At 36.9% G+C, this 8,575-nt stretch overlaps 1 protein-coding gene across 3 annotated transcripts in view; it reads left to right on the top strand.

The window, feature by feature from the left end:
- Positions 1-8,575, top strand: part of PUM2 (pumilio RNA binding family member 2) — a 68,452-nt gene that overhangs the window by 1,439 nt on the left and 58,438 nt on the right. For all 3 annotated transcript variants that reach the window (XM_015566400.1, XM_015566405.1, XM_015566406.1), the window contains exon 2: positions 1,720-1,726. The gene's annotated coding sequence lies outside the window, so the exon portion shown is untranslated. The remainder of the gene's footprint in view (positions 1-1,719; positions 1,727-8,575) is intronic.

The following is an 8,575-nucleotide window of genomic DNA, read 5'->3' on the forward strand; positions in this document are numbered from 1 at the left end:
GGAGTGGGCGAAGGGGAAGGAGTGGGTCTGCGAGGCGGTGTGGGCAGTCGCGAGGCCCCGAGCGCGGCCCCGAGCATAGCAGGCGGCAGACCGGTGTGGGTACGAGAGAAACGGCGACTTGGGTTCGATTGGTCGAGTGCCGTTTAGTAAGAATGTTGTGTTTTGTTATTGGAACAGATTCTGAGACTCCAGGATATGCAAATTAAGGCCAAAGAAAAGATTGGAGGCTTCAGACCTTGTAGCCGTAGCTTCCCGTCTGCATGGGCTACATTTAGGGGAAAACAAATTGTTGAAGGTTTTATGCCCAAGCACGTTTGTAAAAGTTAGTGCTGCTTCTGAGAACATGGCTAGGGGAAACGCACTTTTCTTAACGCTCCTAACACATATTTAAACTTTTGGTACTGGGGGGGCGGGCAGTATCGCGGACACAATGGGTGTAATTAGACAATCGTGTCAATTAAAATCCGGATTTAGTATTTCGTGAGATTTTTTTTAACTTAAGAAAACTGGCGACACATGTTTCTAGTAAAGGTTTTTAGGGAAAGCTTAATTAGAAAAAAAATGCTTTTAAACGCGTAAGAGAAATGGAATACCTGCAAAGGTATTGTATGCCGAGAGTTTTCATAAAGGGAGTTACCGAAGGATTTTAAAAGCTTGTTTACTGTTTAAAAAGCCTGTGTCCTGCTGAGGTTCATGTTTAATAGATGACCACACCATGTGACCCCGGCGTATTTGAGGCTGATTTAAGGAATTCTGCGTAGGGATCCTGTGAAGATACAGATACATATTTTTAATTGGCTAAGCTTTTGTTCTTGGTCGTTTAATATCCTGCTTTTTTTAAAAAAAAAATCACTTGTTTCACCTGCACAGTCATCATAAGTGGTTGTTGGCATTTTCCTTATTGCAAGAATGTCTTTAAAATTCCAATTTTTGGTAAAATTAAATTATTTAGAATCTTTTGGTGTCCTTGAGGGCAGTTTTTGTACCAGAAAAGGTTTTCTCTAATTTAAAAAATTAAAGTTAATTTTAAAAAATTAAACTTTAATTTTAAAAATTAAAGTTTATATCAGAAACCTGGTTCTTAAGCTGTTTAGTTTTTGCTTTTAAAGGTCCAGTTTCTTTCACAAGTCTAGCTATTTCAAGTTAGATTTTCTGTTAGCATACTTCATCTTCAAACAAAGTAAATTTTAATGCATAGTTTTTTAAACTTAATTTGTCTGAGTCCAAAGTTCTCTTAGATGTCCCAATATTTAGTAAGATTCTACTTTTAAAAAACAGTCTAAATTACTGCCATATTTAAATTGGACTTACAAGGTTTTCACTTTAATAGGTCAGTTATTCTTAGGCATTAAAAGTACATAAACCAAATAATGCAATCTTAACACATATTAATGCTTAAACCTTTCGTACTTGTTTATAAATCTTTCTGATGGTGAGAGATAATTTGCCTTCCTGTGTAGGCACTTATCGTAGCTGGCAGACGTAATTATAACTCTGAACCGAGTCTTGGGCCAAGTATGAATCCAGAGCCAATCTTCTCAGTGCCCAGACGGTCTCCTTTTTATAGACACTGACAGGATCTTCATACTTTCAAGTGGAGGTTGCTTCCTATCCCCTGAACTCACGTTCTACATGCTTCCTTATTCAATAACCTTTAAACTTGCTGGGTTTCTAAGATAGGAAAATTGTGTTTTTTTCATTTTCTTAAGACTTACAGATATTTTAAGTGTCTGAATGTTTGTATCTCATGGCTTTTGCTTTCACAGTTTGAGGCCATTTTATTGATGGATGTGATTGAAATAATTGTATTTATAACTGGGTAAGTTTGTTTCTGACATTAGATTTTTATGTTTAGCAATATAGACATTTTTTCATTGAAAAATATGTTGCTTTTGTAATGTAAAAGGTGAATTTGTGGAAATATTTTTAAGCGTTTCCAGTGAAACACTATAGCATTATTACATAGGTTGATGCAAGATAAATGTTTTTTCTTCTCAGAGTTTCAGGATGTTTAGAAACATAAGGTTAATGTTATATTTTTCCTTGGTGATTTTTTCTTTTAACTCAAAATGAAAATTGGAAGACTTGCCTAAAACATGTGTCACCTTCCTTAATATCTAATACCCATTCTGTGTTCAGATTTCCCTGATTTTCTCCAAAAAGTATTTTATAGTTAATTTGTTAAACTCAGGATTCAAACTAGGTTTACACAGCATATTTGATCTTTAAGCCTCTTTGTATGTATAATAGTCCTCTCTCCCTTTAAAATTTCTTTCGTGTCACAGATATGTTAGTGAAACCAGGTGGTTCCCCCCCCCCCCATCCCTACCACTTGTTTTAAAATTCTGGACTGGGAAATTACTTTTCTTGTATCATATATTGATTTTGTTCTATCTCTGTCCTATGTCTGATAAACCAGTATTTAGATTTGGCAGCTTCATTAGTTAAAGTTTCGTGGTTTTTTAAAAAATATGTTTTTATTGATTTTTAGAGAGTGGAAGGGAGAGAGCTAGAGAGAAACATCATCCATCAGCTGCCTCCTGCATACCCCCTACTGGGGATCAATTCCTAAAACGGGCATGTGCCCTGACTAGGAATCAAACCAGTGACCTCTTGGTTATTGGGTTGATGCTCAACTGCTGGGCCACACTGAGTTAGTGGGGTGTGAGTTTGTTTTTGAGACAATAATTCTTTATAGGTGGTGGTGCTGTTTCTCATTAAATTACATCATTAGACATATAATGTCTGCTTCCACTTTTAGGATAATGGATTAGTAAATGACAAAATAATGCTAATTTAGAAACACTGTTTTGGGGAGGCTCATTTTAAAATATATCTTTGTCATTCCACATGTATCTTTGACTCATTAGAGCCACTTTGTATTATCTAACAATTTTATAAAGCATGTCATCTATATTACCATCTATTTGACCTGCTTCTTTCAGATATCTAAAAAGCATCAAAAACTGGCATTGATTGAGGGGGTTTAGTGTGTAGATCTTCTCAAAGCAGTATTTTGTTTTTTAAAATAAAGGAACTTCCCTAAACAATATTTTCTTAAATTGAGACAATGACTTATAATCCAAGATACATTGTAAGGATTCAAATATATGGTGATTCTCCTTTGAAAGAATTTTAAGGAAAAAATCTCTTGGCCTTATATTTTGCATATATGTAAGTATATGTATACTTATTTATCCTATTTTGCTTTCTTGAGACTATCTGTAAGATTATCCTCAAATAGCTAAAGCATCTTGCACAGAAGTGTTTGGTAAATTTTTATTTAATGTCTCAGTGCTGGTGCTGGAATAATATAATTTCTAATCTTAGAAGATTTGAACTAGAGTCTGAAGATTTCTGGTTTCTGGGAGTCTGTATATTGATAATACCTTTTGTTGTTGAGGACATTCAAGGCCTGGGCAAAGGAGAGAGTGCCCAGGAATTGAGGAGGCGAGGTGGCTGGGTTGCAGGCCCACACCTGACCCCCAGAGGGGAGTACCTGAAGAGTGGATCAAGCAGGCAGAGCCACCAGGGAACCTGTAGGCCAACCCTTGAGAAGGTACCTTAAGTCAGGTGGTGAGTGCCCAGGCTAGAGTCTGGCCCAGGGAATCAGGGTTGGGGCCTGGTGGGGGGTTCCTGGAGCATAGGGGCTGGAGCTCAAGGAGAGTCTGCTGGTTGGACTCAAGCAGCTCCTGGAGGCGGGCATGGAGGTGGTTGTTTTCTACCGAGTGGTCCAGACAGGAATTGATCTGGTGCAACCTGAGTTGATGGCAGCATATTCTGCTTCCCTGAAGCCGTCCGTCATCCTTGCCTTCCTCGCCCGCCTTCACCAGCATGCCCAGGTCCCCATTGAGGCCCAATATTGCGGGCCTGGGCGCCATAGAGACCACGAGATGCTTGATAACACATTCTTGCCAAGTTTGTCATAAAACTTAGCTTGTCTTCAATGTAGTTGTCAGTAATATTGTTCTTTATGCAAGTAAAACAAGTACACATAATTCCCCCATGAAGTACATGGACAAACAAGTAGCAAATATCAAAATGTGTTGGTATGGATCTTGACTCAACCACTAGCTAAGTGACTTGTCCAATATTACTAGAAAAGTGTTTGATTCAACTCAATTACTTGGTATTGGTAATTAGTAGAAATTTCTAATGTTAAATCTTTGAAGGCTAATGGTCTATAAATACTTAAATCTGGATTTAGGTTTACATTTCTCATGGATAAGAAAAACCACTGCTAAACATTTATTTTCTTGATGAATTTGTAGAAGTGATTTAATACACTGAAGAGACAAGGTACTTCTTAAGGATGTCAGCACCTGTTTGTTTGCTCAATGATGATGTTTATTAAAAACACTCCGTGTGTGTGTGTTTTTTTAAATATATTTTTATTGATTTCAGAGAGGAAGGGAGGAGAGAGATGAAAACATCAATGATGAGAGAGAATCATCGATTGGCTGCCTCCTGCACGCCCCACACTGGGGATTGAGCCCGCAACCCAGGCATGTGCCCTTGACTGGAATCAAACCCAGAACCCTTCAGTCAGTAGGCCGACGCTCTATCCACTGAGCCAAACCAGCTAGGGCCTCCTTGTGTTTTTAATGACTATCCAATAATAGTAATATTTTATGAGTAGTACTTGGCGTATACTGACTTACATTTATTTGAATTAGTATTTTTGTGTAATTTTGTAATTCATGGACAAGGTAGCAACAGCCTCTAGGTGTTAGAGGACTAATTTGGAGAAGTAGTGCCAAGGGGAAGTTGCTTTCGGTCATTTTATGTTGGTGTCCTCAGCATTACAAGAAGTCTGAGGAATAACCTTATTCATTGTCTCTATTAAAATGAGCATTGTTTATTTAATATATATGAAGACATGTATGGTCACTCCACAGATATTAGTTGATTTCATGGTCTGAATTTATATTTTATAAAATACCTTAAAATTTTTCATTCAGTATTGAGCATTTAGGTGGCTGTCACACAGTTTCTACCCTACCCCCTCTTACCAGAGTTTAATTTCTATGGCCTTAAAATAAAACTAATTTGATAATGTGATTAGTGTAATATGGTAGAAAGTGCTTTAACACCATTTATTGTAGCCCTAAATGGGTTTTTCTCCTTATTTTTTATTATAGGTATACTAGTAGCCCTGTGCCAGTAGCTCGCTGCTGCCCTCCAGTAGCTCTGGGCCCGCTGCCCCGCCCTCCTGTAGCCCCACCCCAACCCCCTCCCTCATAGCTTGCTGTCCTGCCCCCTCCTGTAGCTCTCCAGCTCTCCGCTGCCCCTCTCTTCTGCTGATCCGTCATCTGGTCGTGACGCGTCGTGGCATTATGACTATTTGCATATTGCATCTTATATAGGATGATGAGGAATTGGATCAGATACTCACTGAGAAAAATTAGTACTCTTAATGATATAAATGTATAATACTTACTAATGCATGTTCTTGGTTCTTCACACTATTTGTAAATGTTTTGGAACATACGTTAGTACATCTAAAAACTGACAGAACTTAACCAAGTTATTTGATGTACTTTATCTTTTTTTCCTCACATAATTAGTAATAATGCTGCTTACAGAAAAATTAGCTTCAGGCATACCTTGGAGATATTTTTGGTTTGGTTCCAGACCACCACAATAAAGCATGGATCACAATTAAGCAAGTGGTAATCTTTTTGTTGATAAAGGGACTTGCCTTTAAATTGTAAAAACACACTTGAGAAGTGCAATAAAGGGAATTGTAATAAAATGATGTATGCCTGTAATGTTGGATTTTAGAATTTAGTAAAACACTGTTCTTTTGCTAGGAAGCAGAATTATAACCTCAAAAACTAACTTTAATTCAAATTTATCTCAAGATTTCACAGGTTCTTAGCCCTAGAAAAGTTTCTATTATGTATCTTCTATATTAGCAAATGCTAATTGTTTAATTATTAAAGGAAGTAATATTGGGAAGTTTCTTTTTCACCCTAAGCAGTACTGTGTACTATATATAAATACTCCTGAATACATTTTCTGTAAGTAAACATAGTTCAATATTATGTAACTGATTGTTAGGTATTCTGTTGCTCATTAGAAGAAAAGATTGTTCTTTTTCCTTCCTAAGATCTAAACTTGTCAAATTTATGTCCAAATTCTTACTCTCCATCCCCACCCCAGTCAAGATGATACCAACATTTGTAGCCATATAGAACACAGCAGTGTGGCATTTTGAGTCCCTTTTATGGCATATGTGTTACCATGCCCCTTCAACTTTATTATGGGAATATGGAGGCTGTTGCAGGAGAGTTGAAAGTGTTTAATTTCTGTTTGTCCCATTATTTTGCCCATTTTGCTCTCCATTCTCTTTCTTTTGCTTGAAATAAACGGTAGCACTCTAAACCTATTATTTTCAACCCTTTTCATCTCATGGCACACATAAGCTAATTACTAAACTTCTGTGGCACATCAGAAAAAATATTTGTTGCCAATCTGGCAAAAAAAAAATCTGTAATTTTGATTCATTCACACTAGATGACTATTGATTTTTGTGTTGGCTGTTGTCTTTTTTCTTTTTCTTTTTCACAGTCTAAGGAAAAAGAAAAGGGGTCAGTGCCAGTGAATAATAGTCGGGGCATGTTTTAAAAATTCTTGCAGCACACTGATAGAAAGTCATTGCTCTAAAGTGTTGTAAAGTTTTTTCCCTGTAACCTACTTGATCGCTTAAGGAAAATAATAAAATCACCTTTGGTTAAATGTGATCTGAAATCTTCATTATTTTTTAAAATGCATGTAGATAGAATAATTGAAAAAGTTGAAAATGAAGCCCTGATGCTTAACCCTTGGTTTCCTCATATTTGAGAGTGGATTGTCTACTTTTTTTGTGTGAAGCAGTCAAGAGAGTAAATGCACTGAAGGAGAGGTCAGCAAACGATGACCTGCAGGCCAGATCTGGCCCGCTGTCCATTTTTGTTTGGCCCACTGTCTATGATTGGGGGGAGGGAATCAAAAGAATAATTTTGTGACACATTAAATATATATGAAATTCAGATTTCACTGTTAATAATGTTTCATTAGGACACATCCATGCTCTTTACTTCTATATTGTTTATGTCTGTTTTTGTGCTAAAAATGCAAAGTTCAGAAGCTACAGCAGAGACCCACAAAGCCTAAAATGTTTGCTGTCTAGCTCTTTAGAGAAAATGTTTGTTGATCCCTGTGCTGGGCAAATGAAAGAATTGATCGATAGTGGTAAGAGACCTATCACATTACCTTATGACCTCATCTGTTTAAACCACAGATAAAAACCTGAAAGTAAGCAAAAAAGAGCTTCAGTAAAGTTTCAGTGCTTTACTCTTGGGGGAAAATTTTTTGTTATGCTTCTTTATTTATTGATTAATTTGAGAGAGAGGGAGGGAGGGAGACAGAGACAGAGACAATGATTTTTGTTGCTCCGTTTATTCATGTATTTGTTGGTTGATTTTTGTATGTGCCCTGACCAGGGATCGAACCTGCTATCTCGGCGTATTGGGATGACACTCTAACCAACTGAGCTACCTAGCCAGGGCGAGAAAATTTCTTAAGTCTACTACTAAGTTTCTTTTTTAATAATAAAAATCTTCCTTCTCTCACCAAGTTATACAGATTTATTGTAGAAAGGCAATAAAATTCAGATAAATAGATGAAAGAATTGGTGTACTCGGATCACATAAGAACTATGGATTTTGTTTTATTTCCTTTCAATATTTTGTAACACGAGCATTTTCTAAATTATAAACTCAAATATTTTTATAAGCTACATGATACTCCATTTTATAGTAGTGCTGTATTACCTTTGTGGGACAGTTATGCAGTTAATAATTTCAGGATTGCAAGCAACACTACTGCAAATACCTTTGTACATAAAGGTATTTTATATTTAGGTTTTATTCTTAGGATTGATCATCAGAGTTGGGGAGATTGGTTCAAGAGGTAGATGCACTGATATAGATATGATGCCAAATTGCTTTCCTAAAGGATTGTAATTCTAAAATGTGTTCTTGTGTTTGTTAGAGGTAATTTCCTTCTTAGAGCCTGTTTACTCTTAAAAATCTGCCATATTTGGATATCTTAGGTTATAGGTTACTGCAAATTAAAAGTAACCTAATTAGAAATATTAGAAGTGGTACTGTAACTTTCAAGTCCAGTGATGTTTAACCTGACAGCAAGGCAGGAGGCTGGAATACTAACAAGACAAACACAGCACCCGAAGAGCCTCAAAAAGTTATCAATTCTTTCTTTTGTTTTTAAGGTTTTAAAAATTGATTTTGAGAGAGAGAGAGAGAGAGAGAGAAACATCCATGTGAAAGCAAAACATCAATTGGTTCCCTCCTGCATGGCCCTAGTGGGGATCCATCCCATAAACCAGGCTTGTGCCCTGACCCGGAATCGATCCAGCAACCTTCCAGTGAGTGCATGGGTTGACTTGTAATCAGCCAAGCCACACTGGCCAAGGCAGTGTCCATTCTTTCTAGAGTAGTCTATAATGATACTCTTGATGATGATTCATATTTTTCCAAATACAGTATTAGGGAGAGAGAGAGAGAAGGGA

The sequence above is a fragment of the Myotis davidii genome, unplaced genomic scaffold (assembly GCF_000327345.1).
Source record: "Myotis davidii unplaced genomic scaffold, ASM32734v1 scaffold238, whole genome shotgun sequence".
Lineage (NCBI taxonomy): Eukaryota > Metazoa > Chordata > Mammalia > Chiroptera > Vespertilionidae > Myotis > Myotis davidii.